Below are 13,642 nucleotides of genomic sequence, written 5' to 3'. Positions count from 1 at the left end.
AAGAGACGACTGTTCTCAAAAGGGGAACTAATTGCAAGAATCATCTGCCCACAGATACGAAAGGAAATGCCTGCTAGAGTTGCTTCAAATTGATAGCAAGGAAGAAGGAATATATTAAATATTTGGAAGCTTTTCTGCTATGAAATTCAGTATCCATGCATGTTTCCAACAAATTTACACTTGAAAAATAATGTACTGGGGTCATTGCAAATGCCCAGGATATGCCACCTGATATCCCCTGAATATCCTTCACTAAATGATCCTATTTATTTTTAGGCTGTTCTGTAGCACTAATTACTATAGTAACTGAGAAAACCACAAAGATTAATTAATTTATTCATTGCAACACTCTTGTTAAGAGAGAAGTATTATCGTCATTACATCCTTTCATCATCTAAGAAAAGAAGTGCTGAAAGATGAAGCAGTTGGTCCAAGGTCATGCAAGCACCACCCAGACTCCCTCAAAGCTCCTGGACAATTACTTCAGCAAATCTCCACTTTTCATCTCATGAGCCACCAGGCAGGGGTGAAAGTTTCTGGACAGATTCTTATTTCCAACAGAGAAACAACAAAGGACAGAAAATCACACATTTCTCCCCATCTCTCCCAGGTGACAGCATCTGCACAGTATGCCTGGGATCTTCTGTGGCTTTCATTGCAGACATTACCTTTTCCATCAACCATGAAAGCCGTGAGAGCCTGTGATCCAGAACTTAGCAAAATATCTCAATGGACACAGTCCATCCATCATGTAGAATACAACTGAGAGATTCTATGCATTTGCAGGGACATAAAGCTAACAATAAGACAATAAAGGTAATCCATTCTTCTCTCTGGACTTACATATTTGCCAGGCACCTTCCTCTAGGCCAGTCAGCCTACACCCTTCCCATATGGTTATTCACATTTGCACAAAAATACTACAAAACAAAAGCATTTTGAGTTGGCCAGATCCTTAGTCAGCACAAGCTGGCACTGTTCCTTCAACTTCAGTCAAGCATTTGCCAAGATGAGAATCAGGTGTACACCTGCGGAAGCATAAAGCCATGGAAAATAAAGCTGAGTGAAATTGTAACGTATGAACCTAAAACATCCTATGAACCACAGCCAGGGGAATCATGCTGACGGGAGGTTGGAGAAACAGCTCTGGAAGATCTCAGCTGCACAGATCAAACGAGACAGAAGCTGGCCTCTCTCCTGCTGCTTTGGCAGCCTAGCAATCCAAGGTGCAATCATGAGAAGGGAGTCTGGTTGCAACATATTAACCCAGAGCATTTACATTAGAAATTGTCACCCACCAGCCCTAGCAACAAGAGCCAGATACATAAAGGGGGGGGCCTAAGAACGTAACTAAACATAAAAAGCTTACATTTTTGGACCAAAAAATAGCTCAGGTGCAAACAACAAACTTAGGTGTTTACAGAAAGCAGAGAGAAACACTCACATGCTGCATGTTGTTCCATTTCTCCTCACCAGCTGTGTTGTTCCTTCCTTTTATCTGCAAACTTTGACACGTCCACATTCCCCGGTTCCAAAGAACTTATTTTGGTCAAATATATGATCAGGATAAGCTGCACTTTGTTCCAACAGCAAACACTACTAATCACCCATAATGTGCCAGATCAGCAAACGACTGATTCAGTTTCTTACTGCTGAGTCAAAACAGTAAAACTACATCTCATCAGAAAGTTTCATGTGGAGCGCTTCAGCAGTGGGAAATGCTATTTGAAATCAAAATATTCCACAGAAACGTGCCAATTTCAATCAGACTGAGACAGAAAGCAGACAGCTTTCCTGCCAGGCTGCCTACTCAGCCCCTCGGCAGCCCTCCGCGCGGGTAGACATGGAGCTCAGGGTTTGCAAGCCCTGACCCTGCTCCTTACCAGCCCAACTTTTTTACGGTTCACTTGCCAAGCTGCCCTGGAGCTACAGGTATCTGAATCTCGCAGGCTCACGGCAACCTGGCAGATTACAAGGAACTCCAGTTTCTGGTCCTGGCCTGTTATGCATCTGAAGGTACCATTTCCGTGTTGTCCATAAGCCCCAGAGTTTCCCTTTCTGAATGAGGCCCTGACAGGATGAGACACTCAACAATAGTGCTAAGATATTCCCAAATTTGCAAATTTCCCCTCTAATGAAACTCCAAGGTTCCCTTCCAGCTTGGAAATAAAATCTCCAGTGTTCAGAACATCCCAAGGGACAACGCTCATTTTTACAGTCCGTTCTAAGTACAAAAGTACAACTCTTACAGTCCCATTAGCATTTCTTCCATTTTGTTGGCTGCTCTTAATTATGCCTGACTCGCTCCTAAACTCCCAAGTGAGAAGAATTAAAAAAGCACAGGTTTCTCCACTACCAAGTGAAAAACCTATTTGCTATTCAAGTTCCTATCAAGAGGAACAAGGTGGGGGTGGGGGGGAGAGGAGAGGAAGAAGTCTACCTCTCATACCCTAAAAATAAGCAGTACCAGTAGTCATTTCTGTTCAGAACATAAGGAGTAGGTGAATGGCAAAGACAGATTTAGAAGTTGCTTGCCTAATTTAAAGTGATGTCACAAATTAAGTCAGTAAGGCCAGAATCCTGCAACCTTACATACAGGAGGAGCTTTGCCCATGCAAAGAGTAAAAGGTGTAGTCATCAGACATGCTCTCAGTAACAGCTTTTAATTGCAATGCAGCATCCTCTCTGCAAAAGAGATTTTCATTTGCTGCGATAATATACAGAATTTTGTGGTATTGAAAATGCTGAGAGAGAGAGAGAGAGAGAGAGAGAGAGAGAATGAGAAAATTCTCATCTCTTTTGACTGAGGTGACATGAAGCACCTTATCAGTCAAACGACAAATTTTGCTCTTCCATTAGAGCTTTGTGCTTAACCTGCCATTGATGGAATTTGCTTGATACCTGAAGAGAAACTTAATTAAAAGATTCTTCCCTCCCTCCCCCGAGAATCTGGTATTAGACTTACAAAATACCACTATCAAAAAAAAAAAAAAATCTAATTTTAAATATATCTCAAATGCAGAAGCTTCTCACTGATATAGGTCAGTGGGTGACTGAGTGGTAATCAGCTTGAATTAGTGTATTAAGACAGCCAGTCTATTACAGGAGAGAATGCTACAGCTCTCTGGGGTCATTGAGTATTTTTTGACAAAACTAGGTCAAACTCTACCTGCATTAAGCCCAAAGAGAGGAAGAGAGAAAGGAATCAATACTAACACATTTCCTAGATAATTCACAAACTGAAAATTCAATTGTGCACTTACCGCAGGAAACTGGAGTCCCTCAAATGAGGGTTTTAATTGTTGTGACTGTGCTCTGTTTTCCTGTCTCAGACAAGCAACCTGCTCAGCTTGCTCTGCCCTCACAAAACACAACTTCCTGAGGAAGCGATGCCGAGACCCACATCACTAAGCAGCTACACTCACAGTATTCACATCAAGGGCTGGGTTGGTTCGGGTTTTGTTTTGTTTGGGTGTGGGAAGGGCTTGTTTCTTTTTGTTTCAGCTAGTTAAAAAAAAAAAACAAAAAAAAAACAAACCTCAGGAAATCAAAGTAAAACATCCATTTTACATTGAATTAGATGGTATTAAGAAATCATAAAAGTATTTTATTAAAGGCCTCATAATAATAAAGAAATTCTCTTCTTTCATAGACCATAAGGAAGTTGAATAAGATGGGGGGGGCATTTTCATCTTTTTATCTTTCTCATGAAATTTTCTAAATAGGCAGTACAATAGATTAAAGTCCCCCATTCATCAAGAGAAAAAGTGTAACTGATGTCATAACACAGAAGAACCACTTCCAAGAGCTTATCTTCACAAGAGAGCAGTAAATAGCCAACTAATACAACTCTTCAAGGTCAACTGCTAACTATGTCATTTCCTAATGCAGACAAATCATGATCTTCGTGCATTTCCAGTCCCTGATAAGCACTACAGCTGCTCCAGGTCACAGCACTGGTCATTCTGGTTTGCTGACAACCCCAAAAGGAACTGGCACCAGCCCAAAAGCTCCTTTCTTATTGGAAAGTAATCATTCACCTTGTAATACTTCTGGCAGCTGGTAATATTAATACCATGCTCACTTCCTGGATTTTTGGAACAGTCCAACTCCCACTGCAAATATGGATCACAAGCAGAGTTAAACCAAGCCTGAACTGCATACATATTGATGATTTCCTATTTCTAAGTGATCAGTTGTCCTGATTTATATCACTGTTTCTACAGCAGTAAAATCCTTTATAAAGACTTAGTAGGCTATCCTGAATAAATAATTTCTTCCAATACTTTTCCAAAGCACATGTTTCTACCCATGATGATAAATGTTCCACAAGGTCCCAGTTCAGTCAAATATAATTAATTACGTGGCCTGACATTAGCCATTGAAGTTAATGGGACAACACACACTCGTGAAGTTGGTTGCACATTTACATACTTAAAACACTATCAATCAATACAACTAATGCAGAACCTGATCGCAACAGCCACAGGCAGATCAAGCAAGTCAGTAGCTGCAGACAAGCTCTTCTTTGCTCCCTCCGCGCCACCCCAAAAACACGCGCCCTGAGGAAACACAACCCAACCTTCCCAACACAGCTGCAACTACCCCGACAGGCTGCACATGGGGACTCAAAACCCCGGCATCGCTGGGAGATATTTCATACTAGTAGGCAACGAACAACTTGATGCCAGGAGAGGTCCTCAACTCTCATTGTCAGTCCATGGGGCAGAGGGCAAGGTGACAACTCCTGTTAGCTTCGGTGGTTTTCAAATGAAGCCTAGAAAAGGGTGAGGGAATTTTAATCTAGTCTCTCTTTCCCTCAAACGAACTAGCACAGTTGGCAGACCAAAGCCATCTTGCAGCTAAGCAATACAGCGTTCTCGTGGTCAGCAGCCACAGTCCAGGGTTAACAACTGGGCCTGCTGGGGCACATCACCACAACTCTCTCTGGTGAGCTGAGATAAATTATAGCCCCCTGAGACTGAGCTCAAAGCTGCTGGCCACTAGCCTCTCTGCTCTGGCAGCCACGCAATCAGCCGCTCAAATGCTTAGGCATGTGAAGATAAACTATTTTTGTCTGCATTACTTGAAATCTGTGGTTGTTTTCCTTCACAGAGACTGTATTCAATTCCAAGAGCCATTCACCTTCTGTAGCTACAAGGAGTTTAATCAGACCTGCCAAGATTTGTCAGGTTGTATTTCATTCTTTACAGTGCATTTCAAAGTTTAGGCCAGACATCACCCATCATACCTCTGCCAGTCAAAACCTGGCTGGTTTTGAAACATCCTCATGTTAAATATCCTTCACTTGTCAGCACTTACACAAAGTCTATAGCATTTTTGCTGTATGAGGGAGTGCAAATGCTGGGAAAGGACTGTGTTATGCTACATTCGAGCAAGAGGTCAAAATGAAGCAAACTGCCTTACCTCTTAATTTTGGGCCTGATCCTGCAGTCCTTGAAATGTAATAGCAGAACAAACTTAGAAAAGGTAACTAGCATAGGATTGCTAATGCTCCAGATTTCATCACAATCCTGATAGTATATGGCCACAGTGGATCCTAGGCTCACATGATTATGAAGAATCCATTCAGTATTCATTAAAAACAGCATCTAGTCCCATTTTTCAGAAAAAAAGCTTGAAAACATGAATCTCAGAAGCCTTAAATCCCACAGTTAGATATAACATCCTAAATTTTAGCCTCTAATTTGCAAGACAGTCTCATGATTTCTTGGAACTCTGAATCTAAGTTAGCTCTAACTAAAGTAATGTAGTTTTGAGGGGATCAAATTCACTAACAATTTCAGACCAAATTAAGAAAATACTTTCTCCCTAGGCAAAAATGGTCATCTGCATTAAAATTTCAGGTCATTTCAAATTGTATTTCAATTTAACTATTTCTCTTCAGAAGAAATTTATAAAAAGGTAAAGCAAAGTGCAAAGCTTTTTGTACCAATTCTGGAATTTTTTTTTTCTGATTTGGTCAGCCATTGACTGAGCCAGAAGCATCTCTTACTCACATATATATATATATATATATATATATTTAGAAATAAAAAAATGTAGTATTACTCACATGGCTCTACTGCTGAATTTGTAATGCTTGGGTCTAGCAGTACACCACTTTCTTTCCCAGCCTAGCGAAAGCAAATGAGATAAACATACCAAAATTATCAGCAACAGATTCATACCAGTGCTTTACAAAGACAATCTCTCAGCCCCTTTGGTTGCTGTGAAATTTTCAACAGAGAAGTCAGATCCCATGGTGTGATCAAAGCCTGAAAAGGACTATGTGGTTGATGTGATTCTGAGTTTTCAGAGGTGTTTCTTGCTAAGTATCTATAGGATCTTATTTTGAAAGGGCAGGTAGTTTATTACTTTCTGAAAAATCATCCTCATCCCTAGGATCTCAAGAGTACATCCCCAAAGTCAATAGTAACTTCTGAGGACGTAACTTCATGCAAGGTTCATCACCTATTTCCAATTATACTATATGCAGCATCACATAGAATAGCAGTTATAAATCAAAAAGGTGCTTTAGGGACTGCTAAAAGGAAGGAAAAAAGTCTGTGCCGTAACTCTAGAAACTGTTGGACTGGAAGATACCATCTAAGAAGACATGGGGTGCAGGCAGCTTTCAGTATCTATGCAGGACGTAAATCAGATCTAGCGAGTCAAGATCTTTATTCCATTTTTGTTATAGTAATATCTGTGTGCCTTATAGTAGCGCACTCAACACAGGAAGTATCAATGCATCCAGTCAAACTCATGCCAAAGGAACCACACTGACTTCCAGCCATTGAGGATTTGGCCCACAGATAGAAAATCAATGTGACAAAACAGATTCAAAAAACACCTCTTCATTACCACCCAAAACAAGTTCTTGATTAGGATGAGTTTCCCAGCTCTGGACCTAGATTTTCATTGTGCCAAACTGCAACACCCAGTGCTTTCTAGCCAAAAAGTTTTCAGAACTATTTATTTTACAGACATCATTGTTACTATTTAGAGCTGGGTAATGTTTTACTAATTTTTGTCTAAGTGACTTCACAGTCAGGTGAACTACTACCACTTAAAAGGGGTTTTGCTTGCTTGCTTTTTTTTTGAAAGGTAATTTCGTTTTTTGACAACCACAGAAATAATCCAAAATATTTTATGAAGTCAAGACAATACTTTATATTTTGCCAAAAACAGCATAAATCAGAAAAAAAAACTTTTCTATACTTTAAACCATTCCTTCATACTGTGCTCTTTATTTTTTAAGCTGTGAAGCTTGTGACAGAGTTTCTTTCACACCGAGTTGCAGACCACCTGCCAGAGCGAGGTCTTTGTCTATGAACAGGGCACTTAAGTCCTATGACAATAATGTAGTGATCAATAAAATTGTTAATATCATTATTAATACTGTTTTTATTAACACTATTATTACTAACATCCATGAGCTTTGGTTTGAACTCTCATCTTCTCTGGAAGAGAGAGAGCTAATAGAGCAAGTGCCAGTAGGTGGCACTCCAGAATATAAAGCATTAAGCACCAGGGCTTGCAGGACCAATAAAGCTTGTTCTGCTTGTGCCCTGCCACTACCTTGCATTAGCACCCCTCAGGAGGTTTGGTTTGCTTTAAGACGACTGTCTCCACTTTCCCACAGAAGGGACAAAAAGCTACCAGTCCTACCTTTTATCACCATAATACTATGTTGGCGCCAAATGAGATGCATCAGCAAGGTGAGATGCACCTTGCTCAGCCATTTCTAAAAGAGAACAGGGCACTAGCACATCTGTTGACTGCGTCCCAAAGTGCTTAGCTCATGACTCGCTCCCTGACTAAGGGCAGGGCTCCTGTAGGGCAGGTGGAGTTACCTTCCATATTTTGCATGGAGAGATGGCGGCGTCCCACTGCCTCCCACCATTCTCCTACACTTCTCCAAACAAGGAGCAGGCTGGGATATAGCTGAAATAATGCTGGCTTCTACTGCTTTAAAACAACAACAAAAAAACACGCCCCAAAGATTAAGAAACCAGTTTCGCTTCTATTTTTAGCAATACTCTATACATTCATAAAAAAATACAGTGCTCACTCGCACGGTTACAAAGCATCACTACTGTTTGTTTAGCGAAGCCATGGTAAAGTTTCCCACCTTCTTCTGAAGCTTCTTGCCTCACTCCAAAGCTTGCAGATTCAGTCAAACCAACACGTCTCCCAGTTAAACACTGACTGTCAGGAAAGCCTCTATGTCAGCCAGAACAAAGAAACCTAGCTCAAAGAGCTGTGGCTCACTGACTCTTTGCAACTCTTACCAACTGTAACAGCAATTTCTTGTTTTGCTCCTGTTTGAAAACCTCCCAGTCCCTTTGTCTCCAAAACAAAGCCCTTTAAAACACCACTTGGAGGAGATAGGAAGAGGCCGCCTTATATCTAGGAAGACTGTGCTGTTTTCTTAGAAAATGAAAATTTAAAGATGAGCTATGGAGGCCAGTTATTTTGTCTAACTCTCGATTTGCAGCACAGCCATTAAACATTAAGAGAGGTAATGAATCAGCTCAGTTGACAAAAGACGATAATCCCGTGCTATTCTCCCCTGGAAAAGTTTAGAGCTTAAAACATTAAAGGTCATATAACTGGTTGGAAAAAAAGAAAAAAAACTGCATTTTTATCAGATGTCCTTATGAATTACCTAAAAACTACACAAATACTGAAAATAACCAGCCCTCTTGCACACAAGCAAAAGTATATACTGCTTAAACTCTCCTCAAAGGCAAACCTGTACCATGGGATACCTGCTGACGTGGAAATAGCAGAAAAGATATGCCAGAAAGTGATCACCTTTCCACTCATGTATACTTTAGTATATCACCCGCATTATTTTCCCTCCTAATTGACACCTCACATAAATAGACACAAATTTGGAAAAAATTAAGGTCATCTCCATGGATATGAACAACACACACAACCTAAACAAAACCAGGCAAAGCAACATGCCCTTCTTGGAGAACGGGGTTCACAATCACCACCACATGATATTCGTTGTGTTTTAGAAAATACATTTATGTCTGGAATTCCAAACTCATTTCCTAACAAGCAATGGACACATATCTTTTTTCTTGATGGCTCTCTACCATTACCTACTGAAAGAGGCACAGTTCAGCTTAAGGTTAATGTATGACACATACGGCACAGAAGAATGTTTGTTCAATACACGTTTTCAGAGTAACTATCTTTTAGTACATGAAATGGGCTGATGGCACAGAAACAGGAATGGGTCAATTGTTCTTGGTTACTCTGCCTTCTTAGCAGCTATCCCAATGTGGATTTGGTTCATAAAGAATTCATATGTGGAAAAGCAAGTCATGAGGCATAACTGTAACCCATACCAATTTTAACACTGAGCAGCAATGAAGTGTGTAACTGTCTGGTGATTATCAGGAGACATCAGAAATATTTCCAAGTTAGCAGGTTATGCAGTTGCTGCTGTAAAAACTTATTTGAATCTGCTGTCTCCATGGGTCTCCCTTAACAGATACATACTCTGCTTGATATTCCATCTGCTGGATATGGAAACAGAACTAATGGGTGCAGAGACTTCAATATTTTCCTATCTCTGTTTAACAAATTTACTTCTCTAATGAGCAACCCCTCTTGATACAGGAGACTGCAATTAATATGCACTCATGCTCCCAAGCAGCAAAACGTAGGCAAGTGCTGATAAGTGGGTTCACAAAGGCACACAAAAATCTCTGTCATCAACTACTCTGCACAAATAAAAAGAGTTGATCTCTTTGTAAGTACAGAATTCAAGTTTAGAAGAAAAATCACATATTAAAGGGGGATGTGATACCAAAGAGTGATGGAATATCAGAATGAAAGCTTCCCTCTTTAAAGTTGATCGTTTTATCCACCTATATAGTTTTTTTAGTTTGATTTTCAAGAATTAGCTCAGCTTTTGCAAGTGGACTTTCAGGCTCCTCAAAATAAGAGTGCAAGTGCAAAACACAGGTGCTTAAATGTGAGTAATACAACCATGTTCTACATGGGCATAAGCCGAAGACCTTTTTTCTAAAAACACACCATTAAGTATTTTCATTCCCTTATGTCTGATTGCATAACCCCTCTAAAGAATGCAGTAAAGGTCATGGAAATGCACAGGCCTATGCAGATGGAAAAATGCTACTGCATATTGTTTAAAAATTACACCAAAGAAATGAGCACAAGTGCCAAAAAATAAGACCTCTAAAGGAGCAAACTGAAAATTCCAACTCTGATTCACCGTCCGATTTAAAATCGCCCCTGTAGAGGTTACTGCCACCTCTCTGTCTCTCCATTTGAAAATACAACAGTTTTATCATCTTTTTAAAGGACAAAGTTGTAGATTCTTATCATTTCATTAAATTGCCAGCACATGATCTTCAATTTTTTTTGTTCTTGTTTCATAACCACCCATTAATGTAAGAAGATAAGAATTTCTCCCATGGACCACAGAGAGGAATTTCAGCCAGCAGAAAAGGTGGCAGCGCAGGAATGTAATCCTAAGCATTGGAAAAGAGTCAGATTCCTCAAAATATGTTTTGGGTTTGGGGATTTTTTTTTTTTGCTTTTTTTAAAAGGTGGGGTGGGGGGAATCCCCTTGCTGATTTTTCAGCAGTCGTGTTTTGAAACCTTTCTCCACAATCTTGATGCTTAGAATTTAAGTTTTGTCTTTTAAAACAATCTGGGGTTCTCACAGAATCTTATGATTATAGACACACAGGCTTGGGGGCAGGGGGAGAAGGAAAGAAAAACACAGAAATCTTGATGATGCCAGCCAACTGAACTATAACGGGATTCTCCAATGGTTCCTGTAGTAGAGGAGACATATTTCCATTGCCCTTCACCAAACACCACAACTCATTTTTGGGTTGTGCTGATTCCAAAAGACTGGACATATGGAAGAAGGCAAACATGTCATAAAACGGCAAATTTCGTTTAAATAACTTCATTACCAAGGTAAGACCATAAACAGCCTCACAGCTTCTTGTGTCACAGATCTGGCTGCATCAGAAGAGAGAATACCAGGACTGCAGATCAGGACTCTGAGATGGAAATCAAAGTGTGAGGTTTTTTCCCTAAACTATTTTTGACCATGAGCATAATATTCTCTTAAAATTCACATTTCCTTATCAAAATCCTTCCACCAGCATCTGCTGCCCTTTTGCAAGGACGTTCAGGAGCACCAGTATAATAGCATGAATTTGTTTATTTTACATATGAAAATAATTAGAAATTTATATATGACAAATAACCATGTGGCCTTTGCAGATAGATAAACAATTTCTTTAAAGTCTCATTTCTCTGAAGCCTCAAAGACAACTTGGGTCCAGTCCTTCCAGTATTTCTTTGCATCAGTAATTCCTACATGAAGCAGTTTCATTGAGCTGGGTGAAGCCTCTTTCATGATAATTGTTTTCACAAGTGGATTTCAGCCAGATTTTCCCCACAAATCCTTCCAGTGAAGAACAGGTCATCCACACGCAGTCCCACTCGCTGCAAATGTAAATGCACGCGATATGCTGTTTGAGAGAGAGAAGAAAGCTTCACTCTTCCTGACCACTGGATAAAGAGGGAGGCTAAGTCTCAAAATATTCAGCAAAACCTCTCAAAAACGGCAGCTGCTGGATTTTTTAAGAACACCTCAAAATCATCCTGACATGCCCTAGATTTTCTGATCTATTTTAAAATTCCCTTTCAACTGCTGTTACTTATGTTTTCTGTGGAAGTCACACAAATACAGAGAGTGACAGCTTCCAAGAGGTCATAAACAAAAAGGCAGAGAAAGAGAGAAGACCCAGTGAAACTGAGAGAATAAAAAGCCTGAGCTTCTGTACACCTGAAGACTTCCGAGAAGGTCAGGTTTCTTCTGAAGGGTGGTTGCTAATTAGCCAACTGTACCAGCAGCGACGGTGTCTTCATAAAAATAGCTGATTGCTTATTAAAGTCTAATTTGAGAGCAATATTACTTCACTAATTCTTACCAATTTGCTGTTACTAAAGAGCTTTTATTTCTAGGCATACTTGAACTTCATAAACTGCAATGTTTCCTCCCCCAACAGTCTGACTACGTAATCAGTCTGCCTCAGTCAATACAACCCCAATATTTCTGTTGATTTCTATTTTAACAAGTTAATCTGATTTCAAAAGTAAAATCTGAAGTCTGAAGTGAATTTTATGCCTATTTCCTTTCCCAGTCTAGTTCCATTCTCCACTTCAGAAATATTTATTCCAGACAAGCAAGAGAGGTCCCTCAGACAAATCAAATCACCATCTCCTACTTCCTGTACTCTGACCTTACAACAAATTCCAATACCCTCGACTCGCTTAATTACTGCAAGCCAAGCCCCTAAAAACCTGGTATTTTATTCTTGCCAAATTAAGCCAAGATGTTGATTTAAAATTAATCAAAACTGTGTTTCAATTGAAATTTGGGTTTTCAAATGAACACCTTACACAGTTATGTCACCTGTGCTAAGGGAAGTGTTGCCTTTTTATTGAAAACTGGAAATTTGGTGGCCCAATTTTAGCGTCTTGAAATGCTACCCATACTAGCTTGAGGTACTTACATATAAGATGACCCATGTTCCCATTCACCAACACAGATTGGATTTCCCAGCTAGATTACATCTTCCGTAACCACAACAGCAACTCAACATGAAAAGAAGAGATGCTAGTCAGCCACAAAGCCAAGCCCCAAGGAAAGAATGGGAAAACAAAGTATACTAAGTACAGTTCCCATGGGAGATTGCGCTAGCATTCCTAAACCTAACTGTTCATCCTGATTTTTCAGTGAAAGGAGACTTGTTTTCTCCCCTCCATGACACCTAACAAAAAAATCTCACTGAATCCTTTGACGAAATTGGGATGCAGAAAAGATTTCCAGAACGAAATGCAGGATGAGTTTTCAAACCAGCTATAAAATCAACTAAAGAGGCAAACAGCTTCACTTGTTTACAGTTCAGAAGCAAAGAAGGTGTTTTTTCTCTGCTCAGGAGCATACCTAAACTATATAGCAACATATCCCTGACTTCATCCTTTGCCATACAATTCTTCCCACATCTAGTTTAGAAGAACACTACTACATAGGACAGAATCTCTAAATTCTGACGCATCAAAACCCCTAAAGGCTTTAGCTAGGTTGCATCAGCACAGCAGAATTATCTTGATCTACCATCTTTACAGTGGTGCTCCAGTGCTTGGCATTGAAGAGGAGCAGAATTAGAGAGGCTCATGGGTTCTGGATGCTGTAAAGCAGCCCGTTTCTTCTCATTGTTCATATCTCGTTATGGAATCATAATATAAATGGGTCAGGGCTTAGACAGGAGACAAGACAATCAAACCACAATACCCTATTAAATGGAGGAGGGGAGGGGAAGAGAAATGATCCCTTTCATAATCTCCAGATCCCAGTACAACTATCCATAATGAAAAGAAGATTCAGAGAATTATGTACAAACAATCTCACCTGATGAGAAACCTCATTTTTTCAACACAATTCAGTAATCTGGAATATCAGTAGTGCTGACTCTCAGCTCTCTTCAATGGTCCCTTGCTCTCTTCTCCTTACTCTGAGAGAAAAAAAGAAAAAGAAAAAAAAAGAAAGCAAGCTATCTTGAGC

General features: G+C 39.9%; 1 protein-coding gene across 7 annotated transcripts in view; it reads right to left on the bottom strand.

Moving 5' to 3' along the window:
* Nucleotides 1-13,642, bottom strand: part of RNF152 (ring finger protein 152) — a 47,469-nt gene that overhangs the window by 10,287 nt on the left and 23,540 nt on the right. For 3 of the 7 annotated variants that reach the window (XM_067290968.1, XM_067290969.1, XM_013940715.2), the window contains 2 exons: nucleotides 13,490-13,592; nucleotides 6,077-6,137 (listed from right to left, as the gene is read on the bottom strand). The exons of 1 other annotated variant lie outside the window; for it this stretch is intronic. The gene's annotated coding sequence lies outside the window, so the exon portion shown is untranslated. Of the gene's footprint in view, nucleotides 1-3,263; nucleotides 3,387-6,076; nucleotides 6,138-11,249; nucleotides 11,544-13,489; nucleotides 13,593-13,642 lie in introns of those variants that run through there. 3 more of the 7 variants (XR_001292280.2, XM_013940732.2, XM_013940739.2) reach the window with 3 other exon arrangements.

This window comes from Apteryx mantelli, chromosome 2, assembly GCF_036417845.1.
Source record: "Apteryx mantelli isolate bAptMan1 chromosome 2, bAptMan1.hap1, whole genome shotgun sequence".
NCBI classification, from domain to species: Eukaryota; Metazoa; Chordata; class Aves; order Apterygiformes; family Apterygidae; genus Apteryx; species Apteryx mantelli.
The sequence above is the reverse complement of the archived record's forward strand: the minus strand, read 5'-3'. Positions and strand labels throughout refer to the sequence as shown.